General features: G+C 41.2%; 1 protein-coding gene across 4 annotated transcripts in view; it reads right to left on the reverse strand.

Moving 5' to 3' along the window:
• grm8b (glutamate receptor, metabotropic 8b) overlaps positions 1 to 17,906 on the reverse strand; it is a 417,912-nt gene that overhangs the window by 375,410 nt on the left and 24,596 nt on the right. The window lies entirely within an intron of this gene.

Below are 17,906 nucleotides of genomic sequence, written 5' to 3' on the forward strand. Positions count from 1 at the left end.
AATATTGTAGCTGTAAATAAAACATTGTGGAAGTTGGCCTAATGACCACTTTTTCAATTTTGCAGGTGGCGCTATAGAGCCATTTTTCCACACATATGCGCAACTCCCATAAAATATCAAATTTTTCGCCAGTCCTGATGTGCACGCCAAATTTCACGCGTTTTGGTTCACGATAAGGCCGCCAAAAAGGCAAGTCATTTCCCGAGGAGCGATTAAGTTTGAAAAATTTACAGCAAATTGAAGATGGCCGACTTCCTGTTGGGTTTAGGGCGTGGCTGTCATTGACTTTTTGGTGTGTCCAGATGTTCTGCATATGCCCACCAAATATTGTAGCTGTACATGAAACATTGTGGCAGTTGGCCTAATGACTACTTTTTCAACTTTGCAGGTGGCGCTATAGAGCCATTTTGCCACGCACATGCGCAACTCCCATAAAATATCAAATTTTTCGCCAGTCCTGATGTGCATGCCAAATTTCACGCGTTTTGGAGTACGATAAGGCCGCCAAAAAGCCAATTTACTTTACGGGAGAAAAAAAAAAAAATAATAATAATAATAATAAACCCTAGGGTTTCAATAGGGTCCTTGGCACCGCTGGTGCCTTGGACAGTCGGTGCCCTGGCACCGCCTGTCCTTCGCACCCTCGGTGCTCGGACCCTAATAATAATAAACCCTAGGGTTTCAATAGGGTCCTTGGCACCGCTGGTGCCTTGGACAGTCGGTGCCCTGGCACCGCCTGTCCTTCGCACCCTCGGTGCTCGGACCCTAATAATAATAATAATAATAATAAACCCTAGGGTTTCAATAGGGTCCTTGGCACCGCTGGTGCCTTGGACAGTCGGTGCCCTGGCACCGCCTGTCCTTCGCACCCTCGGTGCTCGGACCCTAATAATAAACCCTAGGGTTTCAATAGGGTCCTTGGCACCGCTGGTGCCTTGGACAGTCGGTGCCCTGGCACCGCCTGTCCTTCGCACCCTCGGTGCTCGGACCCTAATAATAATAATAATAATAAACCCTAGGGTTTCAATAGGGTCCTTGGCACCGCTGGTGCCTTGGACAGTCGGTGCCCTGGCACCGCCTGTCCTTCGCACCCTCGGTGCTCGGACCCTAATAATAATAAACCCTAGGGTTTCAATAGGGTCCTTGGCACCGCTGGTGCCTTGGACAGTCGGTGCCCTGGCACCGCCTGTCCTTCGCACCCTCGGTGCTCGAACCCTAATAACAGTCTGAGAAGACAGAGGAGAAGTCAGAGTTATCTCCGTTGCATAAGAGGATGCCTGTAGGGCTTCCATCCACCAATCCAACAATCAGGAGATGTGAAGCCTCCCTCCATCTTTTAGATACGCTTCAATTCATTGCAACCAGCCAGGCAATGATGCAATTATTACAGGATAGGTTCACAATTTTTAGTCTGTCTTAAAACAACAGTCAGCAACCCATATGAACACTGACACAGGCTTTGTTTGCTGTAATCTCAAGTCACCCTCTAACAGACTTTTGACTTTGTCTCCAGAAACAGATCTTGTCTCGTATCAAAACTGTCTTGACTGTTTGTAGAAAATAGGAAGCAGTCTTTTCTCAGAACAAGTAAAATAAAAATCTAATCAATTTTTTTTAAAATTAAAAAGCAGTCAGTTCTCACAAATTACAGGCTGGAACTAGGGAAAGTTTGGCATTTTATCGAGAAAAATGACCTTTTAAACATCAAAACTTGCCAGCAGATCTTTTCATCAAAATCATACTCTACATGTCATATTTAAAAAATTGTGAGAAAATGAACCGTTTATAATAACTACATTCTGTTTAAAAAAAAAAACAAAAAAAAACCAATGTAAACATCTGAACTTCCAGGGTGCGACTGATCTTTTATTAAATAAATAAAATATCATAACATATTCCACAAGATAAAAACATTGCAGGATAAAAACACATTACATTTCCAACTGTACAACGGTTGTACCAAAGGTCTGTCGCCTACACTTTCATGTCAGTTTCCTGACTGAAGGTACTCTGAAAGTTTTCAAGAAATAATTCATCATCAAATTGCAGGCCGGTCGTCTAAAGTGTTCTCTCCCTTACAGAAAAGTCACATGAGGAGTCACATGCAAAAAACATGTCACCACAGGTTGTAAAATGTGGGACACACATGAGAAATGTTTCCAAATGTTGTCATATGCAATACAAGTTAGACATCAGTTCCAGTAGAGCTTGAACTGACCCCTCCTCACTTTCCCATAAAGCATCTCCCTTTGTCCTGCTCCCGCCTGTGGGTGCAATGTATTATGATCCCTGCTCCAGCCCCTGCCCTTCTTCCTCCTTTTCAATCTTTTTCCTCTTTCTCCCTCCTATATCTCTTACTCACTCATCCTCTCTCTCTCTCCCTCCTGTATGTGTCACTCTCTCTACCTGTCCCTCTGGCTCCCTCTGTTTGCATCTATCTGTCTCTGCGTCTGTCTGCCTGTCTCTTTCTCTCACTCACCCTTTTGCTCTCCCTGCTTCACCTGCCTGCACTCAGCTTACTTTAGATGACACTCATTGTAGTAATAAGCTCACCTGCCCACCACCTCACCTGTACACTTCATAAGTTTGGTTCTTTTAGCCACACTCTGCCGGACAATACGCTGTCAGATCCCTGCTCATCTCCAGACTGCACATCCCCACTTGGACTATTTTTTCCCACGTGGATTTAGTTCTTCTCCCACATTCCCACCAGCCTCGTTTCTGTCTTCAGCCTGTTGTTCCTGTGTTGTCTCCCCCCAGTTTTTGGATTCCCCGTGCCTGCTTCCCTGCCCCTTTAGCTTAGCTTCCCTGGTTTTGTCGCCTGCTTCAGTTTATTCCTGTTTGTCTTTTTTTAGTTTAGGTTTTGTTTGCCCCCAGTTGGGTTTTCCCTTTTTTGTATTGGTTTAGTTGTTTTTAAATAAAAACCTTTTTCCTATTTACTACCCGTTTGCCAGTCTCTGCGCTTGTGCCTGGGTTCAACGACCAAGTCAGACATAAATTCTTTACTGTCATGTCATCACTCAGCTCACAGATACAATCTCTATGAACAGCATCACTTTGCTAAAGTTTCATTTGGAAATCTGATATGGCTCTGTGTCAAAACTAAATGACTTGACTAGTGTGTAACAAAATGATGTGTCATTTTTCTTACTGCTTAACGGATTTTGTTGGTAGGGATACCTGCTGACCTCTGACCTTTATCACTGCTTAGCTGATCACAGATGATCCATCTGCAGTGGTCACACTGACCGCCCACTGACTGTACTGCAGTCTGAAATTTCAGCATATTATCTGAGCTCCACTCTGAGCTTTATATTCCCACTTGGATTAGATTTCTCATCTTGTGGCAGAAATCTGACCTTTTTATCCACAACAGAGACATAAAGCAAAAGGACAAGATGAGCTGAGTGTGAGCAAAATGTATTTACACTGAGGTTTGAACAAATTTCAGCTACAAGGTGGATTTGATCCTACAGTGCAATGAAGTCTCAAGAGATCTGAAGTAAGTTTCAAATGAAAAGTTAGTTAGACAAATCTCCAGGATATGAGAAAAGTCCAAGTCTCTCATCACAAGTCTGGGTGGCATGGTTAAGGTCATCTGAGATAAGTCCAGGACAGGCTCCAAGTCATTCAAGATGAAGTCCAAGTCTCAAGTCACCTGACAAGTTCACACATCAACTGTATCATCTTTCCAAGAATGATAAATAGTTCTTTTACTGAGAGTCTGCAAGAAAACATTATCCACTGCAGTCACTTGTTTCAGCAATTTTACTGCCTGCTTTATGTCGCTGCAACCTTTCATTTGTAGAATATTACTGAATATGTGATGGACTGGAATATCTGTAATGTCAGCAGTATGGATAATGTGCATTATCAGCTGTAGGATAAGATTAAGTGCCCTCATTTGGATTGTTTTTCAAATTCTGATACTGATAACTGAATTCTGATAATTGAAGGCATCCAATTTATTTCAGAGTTCATTCTGATCTCATTAATGTTTGTCAGTTGCAGTAGTTTCAATACAGTAATTGTCATTCCATTATGCTTTGTCCAAGATACTATTATAACAGCAGTTGCTGGTGCGCTTAAGCAGGGAGAGTTTCAATGTGTTGAGCGACCTTATGTACACTCCACTACCACCTGTCAGTCTTTACACTTGTAACCCTTAAAGGTTGTTTGCTCTCCTCTCCAGGGCTGTGGGTCAGGCAGGCTACACTTATCTCATGTTGATATATTTTGCTGTCTTCTTTTTCAGTGGGTTTTTATTTTCAGCTCCAGACAACAACGTTGAGCGCGCTCTCACTCTCGGTGCCTCGTTCTGAAAGACTCTTCGAGAAACAACAAATCGGAATCAACATCTGAGGCACTGAGCATGGCAATAAGCAACACAAAACAATAAGCTATCCAATAATCCAGGTAATCTATGAAATAAGATCCAAGACATAAATAAACACTGAAATAATAAACAAAATAAATTAAATGCAAATGAACACAATCATACCTAAATCCAATGCCACACACACATTGCCGAGGAAAGTTTGTGTCCGTGCAGTCTTCACTCATTTCTCCCTGTTTCAGGTATGAATCCCTCATATTTAAGAGTCATTGTTTACAAGAGCGCTGGTTGAATGTACGGACATTCCCAGGAGACGATTTGTAACGTTATATGACTGTGTTTTGTGAAGTTATGAAGTTAAATGAGCCACAAGAGCTAACCTGTTGTGATGCCAGCAAGCTGTACTGTTATCTTCAAGGTAGTCTGTAGTTATGTTTTGTTGGTGCTGTGTTTGTTAGGCTACTGTACATTTAACATATTAAACTGATGTCTGGTTTGGAGGCATCAGGATCGCATCTCTGCTTTTTGCAGATGATATGGTTTTGTTGGCGTCCTCAGACCGTGACCTTCAGCACGCACTGGAGCGGTTTGCAGGCGAGTGTGAAGCGGCAGGGATGCGGATCAGCACCTCCAAGTCCGAGGCCATGGTTCTCTGCCGGAAACCAGTGGATTGGTCCCTCCGGGTTGGGGGGGAGTTGCTTCCCCAAGCGAAGGAGTTCAAGTATCTCGGGATCTTGTTCACAAGTGATGGGAAAATGGAATGAGAGATGGACAGGCGGATTGGTGCGGCGTCAGCAGTAATGAGGGCGTTGTACCAAACCGTCGTGGTGAAGAGGGAGCTGAGCCGTAAAGCAAAGCTCTTGATTTACCAGTCCATCTACGTTCCAACTCTCACCTATGGTCATGAGCTTTGGGTAGTGACCGAAAGAACAAGATCGCGGATACAAGCGGCCAAAATGAGCTTCCTCCTTAGGGTGGCTGGACTCAGCCTTAGAGATAGGATGAGGAGCTAAGACATCCGGAGGGAGCTCGGAGTAGAGCCGCTGCTCCTTCGCATCGAAAGGAGCCTGTTGAGGTGGTTTGGCCATCTGATTCGGATGCCTCCAGGGAGACTTCCTTTGGAGGTTTTCCAAGCACGTCCATCTGGGAGGAGACCCCGGGGCAGACCCAGAACTCGCTGGAGGGATTATATATATCTCGTCTGGCCTGGGAACGCCTCGGGATCCCCCAGGAAGAGCTGGAAAGCGTTGCTGGGGGGAGGGACGTCTGGAACGACCTGCTTTGCCTGCTGCCTCCATGACCCGGCCCCGGATAAGCAGAAAAAAATGGATGGATGGATAGTTTAAACCGCAATATTTTGTGTTTCTCAGAGTATTCATTTTACTGTACTATTGTGTGTGATTTGTCTTGTCAGTTGTGTTGCTGTGTTGATTACACACACAGCTGAGGAAAGTTTGCGTCCGTGCATTCTTCACTCATCATTTTCGGGGCTTTTACACAAACTGCACTGGGATGAGACAGTCTGTAAGTATTATCTTCTCTGACACACACATTTGTCAGACGATTTTCAAAATGGTTTATTAAAAAGTGGATAGATTACAAATTGAGGCCATCAAAATGAGCGTGAAGCACAAACAGCTTTTTTTTTTAGCACCGACAATAAAATGATGAGGAGAATGATTTCAGACAGCTAAACGAGGTTGTTATTATCCGCCACACTAATGAATTGATGCTACAATGAGCAAATTCCTCCTGATTAAATTCTATTATCCACTCTCTCCTCTATTTTCTTTACTCTCACAGAGAAATTACATTTGTTATCCAATAACACAGCAATCAGGTAATCGAGGCGAAAACTGTCTCCAGCTTGCATTAATTTCTACAGGAGGTGGAGTGGTCTCATTAATACGGAAAGGCTGTTAATATGAGATGAGGTTGCTAAATATGCATGATGATGCTGCTCAGACAGAGCTATTGAGGTCACACTGTCAGTGATTGTCTGTGTGTGATTGGCTGCAGGACGCCGAACACATGTCTGCACTGACATCATCAGCCGGTGGTTATCAGGTAAGATTCAGTCTAGGTCGTGATGGAGAAATCAATCCATCAGATGGTTTACCGACTACTGGTTAACCCTTACAAATATAGATTATTCAAAGAGAACCCACATCATTTGTCTTAATTCAGCTGAGACATGTCTAAGACATGTCTGAATCAAGTTTCAGGTCACTTAAGGTAGGTTTCAAGTTGAGTAAAAAGTCATTAGTGTTGAGTAAGTTGTACAAGACAAGCCTGAGTCAAGTCAAGTGTCATTTTAAGACAAGTCATTAAGTCCAAGGCAAGTCAAAGTTCATTTGAAACAATTCTGTCTTTATGTGAAAGATTGGTCAAAAGTTTGGGGTCACCCAGACAATTTCATGTTTTCCATGAAAACTCATACTTTTATTCATGTGCTAACACAATTGCACAAGGGTTTTCTAATCATCAATATGCCTTTCAAAACGATTATCTCACACAATGTACCATTAGGACACAGGAATGATGGTTACTGGAAATGGGCCTCTGTACCCCTAGGTAGATATTCCATTAAAAATCATCCATTTCCAGTTGGAATAGTCATTTACCACATTAACAATGTCTAGATTGTATTTCTGATTAATTTTATATTAGGTTCATTATACAATCAAGCCTTCAAAATTCTGGATTAAAAAAAACAATTTCATGGCATCACTGTCTTTTCTGAAAGCTTCATAGATCTTTGATTCATCAAATTAATCTTTAAATGCCTCAATAAATCAGTGCCACAGCTACTCTGTGGATTCATTCAAGGACAGGATGGCTGCACGGTCACCAGAAGTTCCAGCAACAACAATTGCAAAATAGGTTACTGCAGAATTACATCAAGGCTGTCACATCTGGAACACATTACCAAACAAAATTAATAGGATAGTAGATTTAAAAACTTTTACAGCAAAAGTACTGGCTGAAAGAAAAACAAGAATGTACCCACCTATGACATCTATATATATCCACTGACTGTGGATTGTGTCATTGTATGTGTTTGTGTGTGCATGGGAGGGTGGGTGATATAGGTTTTTAATGTTGTCGGTGCTTTTTTATTGGTGTTCTTGGTCCTTGGATTATTTTTACTTACAAGCCCAACCAGGGACGGGAGTTGAAAATTAGCTCAGTGCTACACACTCTATATTTAATGTATCAGTTCTGTGTGTTCTATGATAATTGCGTGGTCCCTGATCAAATAAATGAATAAATAAATAATACATAAATATCTTCATTGAAAAAAAAGCATCTGACTGTAATTTCTGATTTGCTTATTTAACTCCTTCCATTTTTCCAGTCTGAAATTTGCCCTTGAATACATTGAAAAAAATGTAACTTTCACTGTGAATTACTAAGAGATCAAACTGCATGCCAAATCATGCAAATGTATAGAGTGAACACATGCTATAGAGCAGGGGTGTCAAACATACAGAACCTGTGGCAGGCCACTTTTGGTTCAATCTGGCCCCTGGGACAATTTTACAAAGCGTAAAAATTACAGAGAAGACGTTAACTGCAAATTGTACGTTTGTAAAACTTGATTTAAAAAAAAAAAAACTGTAGACCTTGACAAGTTGTTTGATCATAAAGTAAAATACTACATTGTTCAGTGTTGTTTTGTCGTTTTGTGCCTCATTTTTATTAATTTAATATTTTTTGTCTTTGGTTTTTTTTGGTCTTGTTTTTCAACAGATTTTTGTCATTTGTCTTATGTTTTTGGCATTTTCTTTATCATTTTTTCATTTTGTGTTTCCTTTTAGTCTCGCTTGTGTTTTTGTCTAATTTTTGTCATTTTGTGTCGTGCTTTATTCGTTGTTGTCTTATTTTTGTCGTTTTGTGTCTCTTTTTGTTTCGCTTGTCATTTGTCCATTTTTCTGTTGCTTTATGTTTAGTTTTTGTAATAATTTGTCTTGTTTTTGTATTTTCTTGTCTTGTTTGTCATTTTAATCATAAAGAAAAAAATTATATCATTCAGTAACAGATACTTGAGACTTTGGCAACGTTCACACTGCAGGCTAAAGTGACCCAAATCCGATTTTTTTGCCCCTATGCGACCTGTATCTGATTTTTTCATGACAGTCTGAACGACAAAGATCCAATTTTTTCAAAGGCGACCCAGGCCACTTGGATATGTGGTCTAATTCCGATAGGTATCGGATCTTTTGCCATGCAACTTCATTCTGAATGGCCAGGTCACATTTATCCAACCTATACGTCATTGGTACACGACAAACATCACTATTCTGTGTTCAAGCAAAACACGTCTTCGGCAGCTCGAAGACGTGTGTGTTGCCGTGAGTGTTAAAAAGAGGCGCTCACATATGTACGTAAAGGTATCCCTTGTCATTCGAAAATTCTGAATGAAGTCCACATCTGTGAAGCCTCTCACATCACTATCCCAACACTCCTGGCTGCGACTCCGCACGCACACAGTTCTCTGGACAGATGTTGCTGCCACTGCCCCACAAAACGCCAGGGCCAAAATCCTGGTTCTTCCTTCTTGACCTTCTCCTTAAAAAGATTAAGTTATAAATATGCTGGCTCCGGCTGGACAACAACTTTAAAATGGCCAGACATGCTCTACTGTTAGAGTCCATGTTTACCGTAAACACTGAACACGCTCTCTGCGTGTGTCGTTGTTGTGTCCTCTTCTGCGCATGCAGGACACGTTTGGGTCATGTGAGGTTCACACAGGAGATCACATACAAGTCACATTTAATTGGAAATGTGAACGAACTCGCAAAAAAAAAATCGGATTTCACAAAAAAATCGGAATTGAGCATTAAGCCCTGCAGTGTGAACATAACCTAAATGTTTTGTGCCATTCCTCCTGCGCCACTCTGAGGATAAATTAGACATTTTTAGCTGTATCACTTTCAAGGATCTAAGAATAGATAAATCCGCTTTGTCTTGATTGCATGGAGATTTACTGTTAATAAAACTCTCTCTTGTCTCTTCTGAGGCTTCACAGAGGGTGTCAGAGGTGAGATATTTCATCTGAAACTGTGATATTCTGTCAGTGCATTTGCATAATATTTGCACATTTATTTCACACAGTATCACAGGACGCTCTGCTGTGATAGTCACTCACGCTGCTGCGCTATATTTCCATCTCTGCATGTGAGAGACAGAAGCAGTGAGTCTCGGTTTATGAGCTTGCTGCAGGCTCTGCCGAAAACACAATAAAAAATAAAGCAGGTGAGAAAAAAACAGAGAGAGGAATGAAAACAGAGGGAATCTCTGCACTGTTCCATATCCACTGTCATGGGGAGCAGGAGAGCTGAGCCTCTAGCAGCATGACTATCCACAGAAGAAGTCACTATCGCCTGTGATGTTAGGTGGGATGCCAATTCACATTAACCAACAGATGTCGACAAATTTGAAAAAAAAGGATTATTGTCTTCTTTACAGTGTAGCTGGAGTTTGAGGGGAAAAAAATCTGACCATTACACAAATTAGATGTAATAATAATTAAAAAAAAGAATACCGCAATCCTGCAGTAACCTTGAACTGGACAGTCCTGTATTATATAGAGTGGTGTCTATACTACCTTTCCTGCTATAAATGAGGTTCTCTGCACTTTGACTGTACCAGCTAAATCATCATTAAATCATACTATAAACTAAGCCCCAACTGGTTTATCAGCTGATTAAATTGGCTGATTATAGCCCTTTTTAAAATTAATCATCATCAGCCAGAGTTTTGCCGATTAAAAGCCGAAATATTCCTAGTTTCTCATAAAACAGTAAATGCACTTAAGTGTCAAGTCGCGAAGAATGATGTCCTTGCGCCGCTTACCCAATACATTGAACTCTGGTTCCAATCAATCCTCAGTCCTCAGTAACATACAGGAGTAAGGTATAGCCAGGCAACATTCCATGAGTGGGCTGAGCGGAGCTTGCCGACAGGTAAATTTATAAGGACATTGTGAAATGATTTACTCAACATGTCTAGTGTCTCAGTTTAACTCTCTTTGGCATGTGTCATGACGAGTGACGCGTACTTCGTTGGGTCGGTTATGCTTTTCCTTTACATTGCATTGCTAAAGTTGTGCTAACCTTGCCTACGTTATTCCCCATCTGTATATGTTAGCAATAACATCGCTGTAGCTATGCCAACAGCTTAAAAGTCAGTAACTGCAGAAATAACGTAAGTGTACAAAACATACTACAACAAGGGTACAGAACGACTGTTCGTCACTCCGTCAGCCTCCATTTAAGGAGGAGCAATGTGAATGCAGAGAGAATGGGGTTTATTCAGTGCAGGCCTGAAAAGTGAAAATGATTAACTTTACTGTCTGTGGGCTGCACGGTGTGTAGTGGTTAGCAATTTCGCCTTGCAGCAAGAAGATCCCCGGTTCACATCCCAGGATGGGCCTGGGATCTTTCTCCATGGAGTTTGCATGTTCTCCCTGTGCATGCGTGGGTTTTCTCCGGGTACTCCGGCTTCCTCCCACAGTCCAAAAATATGATGAGGTTAATTTATTACTCTAAATTACTCATAGGCGTGAATGTGAGTGTGATTGTCTGTCTGTATATGTAGCCCTACGACAGACTGGCGACCTGTCCAGGGTGTCCCCTGCCTTCGCCCGAGTCAGCTGAGATAGGCTCCAGCATCCCCCACGACCCTAGTGAGGATAAAGCGGTGTATGGAGAATAGATGGATTACTGTCTGTCTTCAGCAAATGTCATGATGTCATGCCACTCTTAGTTTTGTTTTGTGAGAAAATACTATAATGCAACACAAACTGTAACAGTAACTCAGTGTGTGTGTTGTTATGGAATAACATTAGTGTTGGACTTTTTGTGACCATTATATATTTAAAATGCAACTCTATCTATGACATGTTTTGAAATCTGAGAAAGGTGTCTCTTGTTTTTTGCAACTTTGCACATAATTTTGTACTTGACAGTTTTTTGCTCTTGTTCTTGAAAATTGCACAAAAATACTGCAGGGGACATATGAAAAGAATCTTATTTTACTATTGAAAATATGTTGATTTCCTCATACATATTACCTCATGTTTACTTTTTTTTTTTTAAAAAGAAGTTGTTCTACCTACAGCAAATCCTACTTCTGATTGCACTAAAGTAACATTCTTTCCCAAGTCTCCTTTATTTTTCTACTTCAGAACTTTCAAGAAGAACTTTAAAGTACAAAACAATGCGCAAAACTGCAGTAAGTATATACACTGCATAAGTGTTATATAGTGTTTTTGTTGCTTTCCTCTCGCAATTACCTGTGAACAGCTTTTTCAAAAACATTTCTTTAAATTCTACCTGTACTATAACCTACCTCTAATTTTTAGCAACAAGAAGTACAAGACAAGATGTATTTCATAACACATTTATAGAGTGACTCTTTTTAAGGTTATATAATTTCCCAAAGATTTAATGCGTCGTTGCATGTTTTTGTACTTGAAAATTCCTTTCCGTTGCAAACTTAAACAAATACTAAAGGACAAAGTACTGTAAAACAGTAAAATATTTTGCCTGTAATTCATATCTTTGTTGTTGTAAGCGTTAAGGGACCAAAAAAGAAATTATTTTATTCATTATATATTTCTTAAACTGATTGACCTATTAATCGATCAGAAATTTTTTCTGTCAAATATCGGAATCGGCATCAGCCTCAAAAAATCCATATTGGTTGGGCCCTACTATAAACAGGCGAAATATTTAACCACCAGCATACCGTTATACAATTCAACTGTACCACACCCATGAGTGATAACATTAAAACCACTGAGAGGTGACACAAATAACACTGATCACCTGGTTATAATGCAGTGTTCTGCTGGGAAACCTTGGGTCTTGTCATTTTAGTTGATGGTTCTTTGACTTACAGTATACCACCCACCTAAACACTGGCAACAGCACTATCCAACTTACCAAAAGTGGCCCACTAGGCGGCTCGCATTCCACAGAAGGGTTTGCCTCGTTCCTGGAGAGAGGTGGCAGAGACCTCCTCTAGCAGGATATGCAAAAACCTAACATTTTCATTGAGAACTTAACATTTAGGCTATTAGGAAGATTACCATAATTTCTTAATTGTTGTTAATATACAGTATGATCACTAGGTGTCACTGTTGTCTGGACTGACACTGTTGGAATGAGGCAGCAGCAGAAAGAGATGCTTTTTGTTTTTCATGTGAACGCTGTCTAGCATGGCTACGGGCTGTTAACAATAAATGTTCATCTAAACATCTAACATCTAAATGTTCTTGCGTGGCCAGCATACTCACCGGACATGTCACCCATTGAGCATGTTTGCGATGCTCTGGATCGGCATATATGACAGCGCAGCGTGTACCAGTTCCCGCCAATATCCAGCAACTTTGCACAGCCATTGAAGAGGAGTTGACCCCCCCCCCCCAAAAAAAAAAAAAAAACTGCACCTTTCAGAGTGGCCTTTTATTGTGGGCAGTCTCAGGCACACCTGTGCACTAATCATGGTGTCTAATCAGCATCTTGATATGACACACCTGTGAGGTGCGATGGATTATCTCAGCAAAGGAGAAGTGCTCACTATCACAGATTTAGACAGATTTGTGAACAATATTTGAGAGAAATGGTGATATTGTGTATGTGGAAAAAGTGTTAGATCTTTGTGTTCATCTCATAAAAAAATGGGAGCAAAAACAAAAGTGCTGCATTTATATTTTTGTTGAGAGTATATATGTACATACCCAGGGTGGGAGGGAAAGAGTTTCTTATTTTTATTTCAATGTTTTTCAATGTTTTAATGTTGTGAAGCACTTTGTGGTGCGATTTCATCGGATGAAAAGTGCTATACAAATAAAGATTGATTGATTATGGGAATGGTAAACTACATAGGCAAATTTATTCCCAACCTCACAGCAAATACTTCCTGTATCCTTGAGCTCTTACACAATGACTGTGACTTCAAATGGGCCACCAAACATGAGCAAGAGTGGCAAAGACTGTAACAGACTCTTACCAAGGCACCAGCATTAGCCTACTATGACCACACAAAAAAGCTCAAAGTGTCACCAGACACCTCCAAAGATGGTATTGGAGCAGTGCTTCTGCAAGTTGAGGGACAGCACTGGAAACCAGTAGCCTATGCGTCTAGGGACATGACAAAGTCTGAATGCAAGTATGCCCAGATTGAGAAGGAATGTGTAGGCGTAGCCTACAGGTTGGAGTGGTTTCACAGTTACATCTATGGACTGTTGTCATTCACTGTGGAAACTGACCACCACCCACTGGTCTCCATTATCAAAAAGAATCTAAATGAAATGTCACCACGCATCCAGCGTTTAATGGTGAGAATGCAAAGATACGACTTTGAACTGGTTTGTACACCTGGAAAACACCTGGCACCCGCAGATGCCTTGTTCAGAGCACCTGCTGAAAGCTGTGCGAGTGCAACAGATGAGGACATTGAAAGTCACATAAATATGGTGTCAAGTGCTCTGCCAGTATCTTACACAAAGTCGAGAGAAATAGCTGAGGCAACATCACAGGACACAGAGCTGCAGCGTGTTATTCAAAACACTGATGATGAATGGCCTGCCTTACTACCATCTTCAAGGAAATCTCAGTTTTGTTGATGGACTAGTACTACAGAAAGGGAGGATAGTCATCCCAGAAGCTCTGAGGCCAGATCTGTTAAAAAGGATACACAAAGGAGATCTCGGCATTGAAAAATGTAATAGGAAAGCAAGAGAGTCAGTGTATTAGCCCAGACTAAACAAAGACATTGAGACACTTGTGAGTAAATGTGAAACGTGCCAAAAACACAGAAACCAACAAATCAAAGAACCAATGGTGTTGACTGAAATGCCTGCACCCCTTGGCACAAAGGAGGGATGGACTTGTTTCATCTCAAAGGTAAAGACTACCTTGTAGTTGTGGATTATTTAACTGTACAGAAATGGCACTACTCACAAACACATCATCGGCATGTGTGATTACTCACACCAAATCCATATATGCCAGGCATGGCATTCCACACATTGCAGTGAGTGATAATGGACCATGTTTTAGTAGCAGGGAATGGCGAAGGTTTGCAGAGCAGTATGAGTTTCATCACATTACATCAAGTCCACACTATGCACAATCTAATGGACAAGCAGAAAAAGGTGTCCACAACCTAAAGCAACTGCTGAAGAAAGCAGCAGACAGCAATTTGTATCCATATTTTGCACTTCTCAGTTACCAAGCCTCTCCGCTTCAGTGCGGACGGTCACCTGCGGAATTACTGATGAACAGAAAGCTATGTATAATGCTATACAGCATGAATGCTACTGTACAAAAGAAACATGCAAAACATGAGAAAAAACTCAGGAAACAGAAAATGAGACAAAAGACATTCTATGACATTTCAGCCAAACCACTTCCTCCACTGGCAAACAACGACCCATTAGGATCGAGGATGTGAATGGTTGGAATACAAAAGGAACAGTGTTACAAGAAGTTGCTCCAAGATCATTTACGGTGAGAACCAAGGATGGACAAGTGCTCAGACGTAATCGTCACAGTCTCCTGAAGACTCCATAGGCTTCCCGTGAGCCCAACAATACTCATTTTAAACCCCATTAAGTCACACCTCCTATGGACTGTAACGCAAACTTTCCACCAGACAAACATGAACTCAGACGGTCAAATAAAGAAACCTGACAGACTGAACTTATAAAGGTTCAGGTAACAAAAATGTGAAAAAAAGAGAAAAAGATATATGTAAATTTGGTATTTCTTTGGAGCATGGTGGTTCATTGAAAGTTTTGGTTTACACAAGTGTTGGCCTATTCAAAAGAACAATGCATTGTTATATTTTTGCAGCATAATGTTTATTGTAGTATTCACCTCAAAGAAGGTGGATGTTATGATCAGTAGCTATCACTAGGTGTTGCTGCTGTCTGGACTGGCACTGTTTGAATGAGGCAGCAGCAGAAGGAGATGCTTTTTGTTTTTCGTGTGAACTGTCTAGCATGGCTACAAGCTGTTAACAATAAATGTTCATCTTGAGCAACAACAAGCCTCTTCCATTAATCAAGCATGAACACGACAATATATAGACTGTGGCTCCTCTTGTCAAATGCAAGGAAATGCATTTATTTGCAGATGGATGTAAAAAACAATCTTAGCCACTGGAGAGAGCTTAATCAGAGGCTATGAGTTTTTACTGTCCAGTTAATGGAATATGCACATGGAGCATGTTTTCCATTTTTAATCCTGAGACAACACTGGACCAGCTGGACCCCCCCAGGTTACAAGCCCCTCATCTGCTGGTCTCGGAGGACCACAGGTGGACTGTGAACACCAGCCACATCATCAAAAAGGCCCAACAGCGTCTCTTCTTTCTGAGAACACTGAGGACACCTCTGCTGAAAAAAAAAAGTTCTACCACTGCACAATGAAGAGTGTCCTCACCTATGACTGTACAATGTGGTAAGCCAGCTGCACTGCATCTGAAAAGAAAACTGCAGCGGATAATCAAGACAGCTCAGTGGATCATCGGCTCCCCACTTTCATGTCTAAAGGAGATCCATTCCAGCCGTCTCCACAAAGATCCGAAATGACTCGGCCCACCCAGGACACTCTCTCTCCACCAGCTTTCCCTCTGGCAGACACAGAGTCATGAGACACACACCCACCTAGCTGCTACAAGAGATATTACCAAACGGAATTTCATTGTACCCTTTGCAATGACAATAAAGCTTCTTAATCATAATCTTAAACCAGAATTCATGATCTATGGCAAGAAATACGGGAGGCGGTTGTTCTGTGAGGTGTGCAGCCAGTTTTAAGAAATGCCTTGTTATGGGATGTATGGGCCTCAGGGGTGTCAAACTCATTTTACTTCAGGGCCACATTTAGCCTAATTTGATCTCAAGTGGGCCACACCAGTAATGTGATAACATGACAACCAATAAATAATGACAACTCCAAATTTTTCCTTTGTTTTAGTGCAAAAAATATATTTTGAAAATGCTCACATTTAAAGAATTATCTTTTTGCAAAACATCATGAACAACCTGAAATGTCTCAAGAAAAATAAGTTCAATTTCTAAAACATTATGTCTCAGTTTATCATTTAAATTAAATTAAATCTTCCAGATCACAGTGTATCTGCAATGGCACAAAACATTTAGGCTATGTTCATATTGCAGGGCTTAATGCTCAATTCCGATTTTTTTGTGAAATCCGATTTTTTTGCGAGTTCGTTCACATTTCCAATTAAATGCGACTTGTATGTGATCTCCTGTGTGAACCTCACATGACCCAAAAGTGTCCCGCATGCGCAGAAGAGGACACAACAACGACACACACAGAGAGCGTGTTCAGTGTTTACGGTAAACATGGACTCTAACAGTAGAGCATGTCTGGCCATTTTAAAGATGTTGTCCAGCAAGCATATTTATAACTTAATCTTTTTAAGGAAAAGGTCAAGAAGGAAGAGAGCCAGGATTTTGGCCCTGGCGTTTTGTGGGGCAGTGGCAGCAACATCTGTCCAGAGAACTGTGTGCGTGCGGAGTCGCAGCCAGGAGTGGTGGGATAGTGATGTGAGAGGCTTCACAGATGCAGACTTCATTCAGAATTTTCGAATGGCAAGGGCGACCTTAACGTACATATGTGAGCGCCTCTTTTTAACACTCACGGCAACACACACGTCTTCGGCAGCCTGTTTTGCTTGAACGCTGAATAGTGACGTTTGTCGTGTACCAATGACGTATAGGTTGGATAAATGTGACCTGGCCGTTCAGACTGAAGTCGCATGGCAAAAGATCCAATACGTATCGAAATTAGGACCACATATCCAAGCGGCCTGGGTCGCATTTGAAAAAATCGGATCAGTGTCATTCAGACTGTCATGAAAAGATCAGATACAGGTCGCATAGGGGCAAAAAAAAATCGCATTTGGGTCACTTTAGCCTGCAGTGTGAACGTAGCCTAACACCCAAAGGTTTATCCCCTGGAGATCAGAAAATGTCATGAAAATCTGAATCAGTGTCTGACATATCCCAATCTGAGGGGTGAGGGGCTGAGCTTTCAATATTGAGTAATAATAATTACCAAGGAACACGGTGGAGCTATGTGATGGTCTGTCTGTCTGTCTGTCTGTTAGCAACATTACTCAAAAGCAAACTAACAGATTTGGATGAAATTTTCAGGCAAGGTCAGAAATGACACAGGGACCAATTGATTAGATTTTGGTAGTGATGCAGCACATAGTCTGGGTCCATGGATTTGTTATAGATTTCTGTATCATTGCAAGATAGTGGCATGGCATCAAATGTAACTATGACAAGTGAACACTATGTCAGCTGCCTGCTGATGATCACATGATTGCGATCCTACTTCAAATTGATTGCTGCAGACCACAAACTTTTTAAAGATTTCCTCCATCAGAAATCATACAACTGAGCAGTGTTATTGGAGTACTGTGCTCTCCGAGTGCTTTTTTTTTGTTATATGGTGCATTATATGACAACAAAATGAAAAATAGAAGAACTGAACAAGCATTATTTTACATGATTCTT

The sequence above is a fragment of the Acanthochromis polyacanthus genome, chromosome 8 (genome assembly GCF_021347895.1).
Source record: "Acanthochromis polyacanthus isolate Apoly-LR-REF ecotype Palm Island chromosome 8, KAUST_Apoly_ChrSc, whole genome shotgun sequence".
Classification (NCBI taxonomy): Eukaryota; Metazoa; Chordata; class Actinopteri; family Pomacentridae; genus Acanthochromis; species Acanthochromis polyacanthus.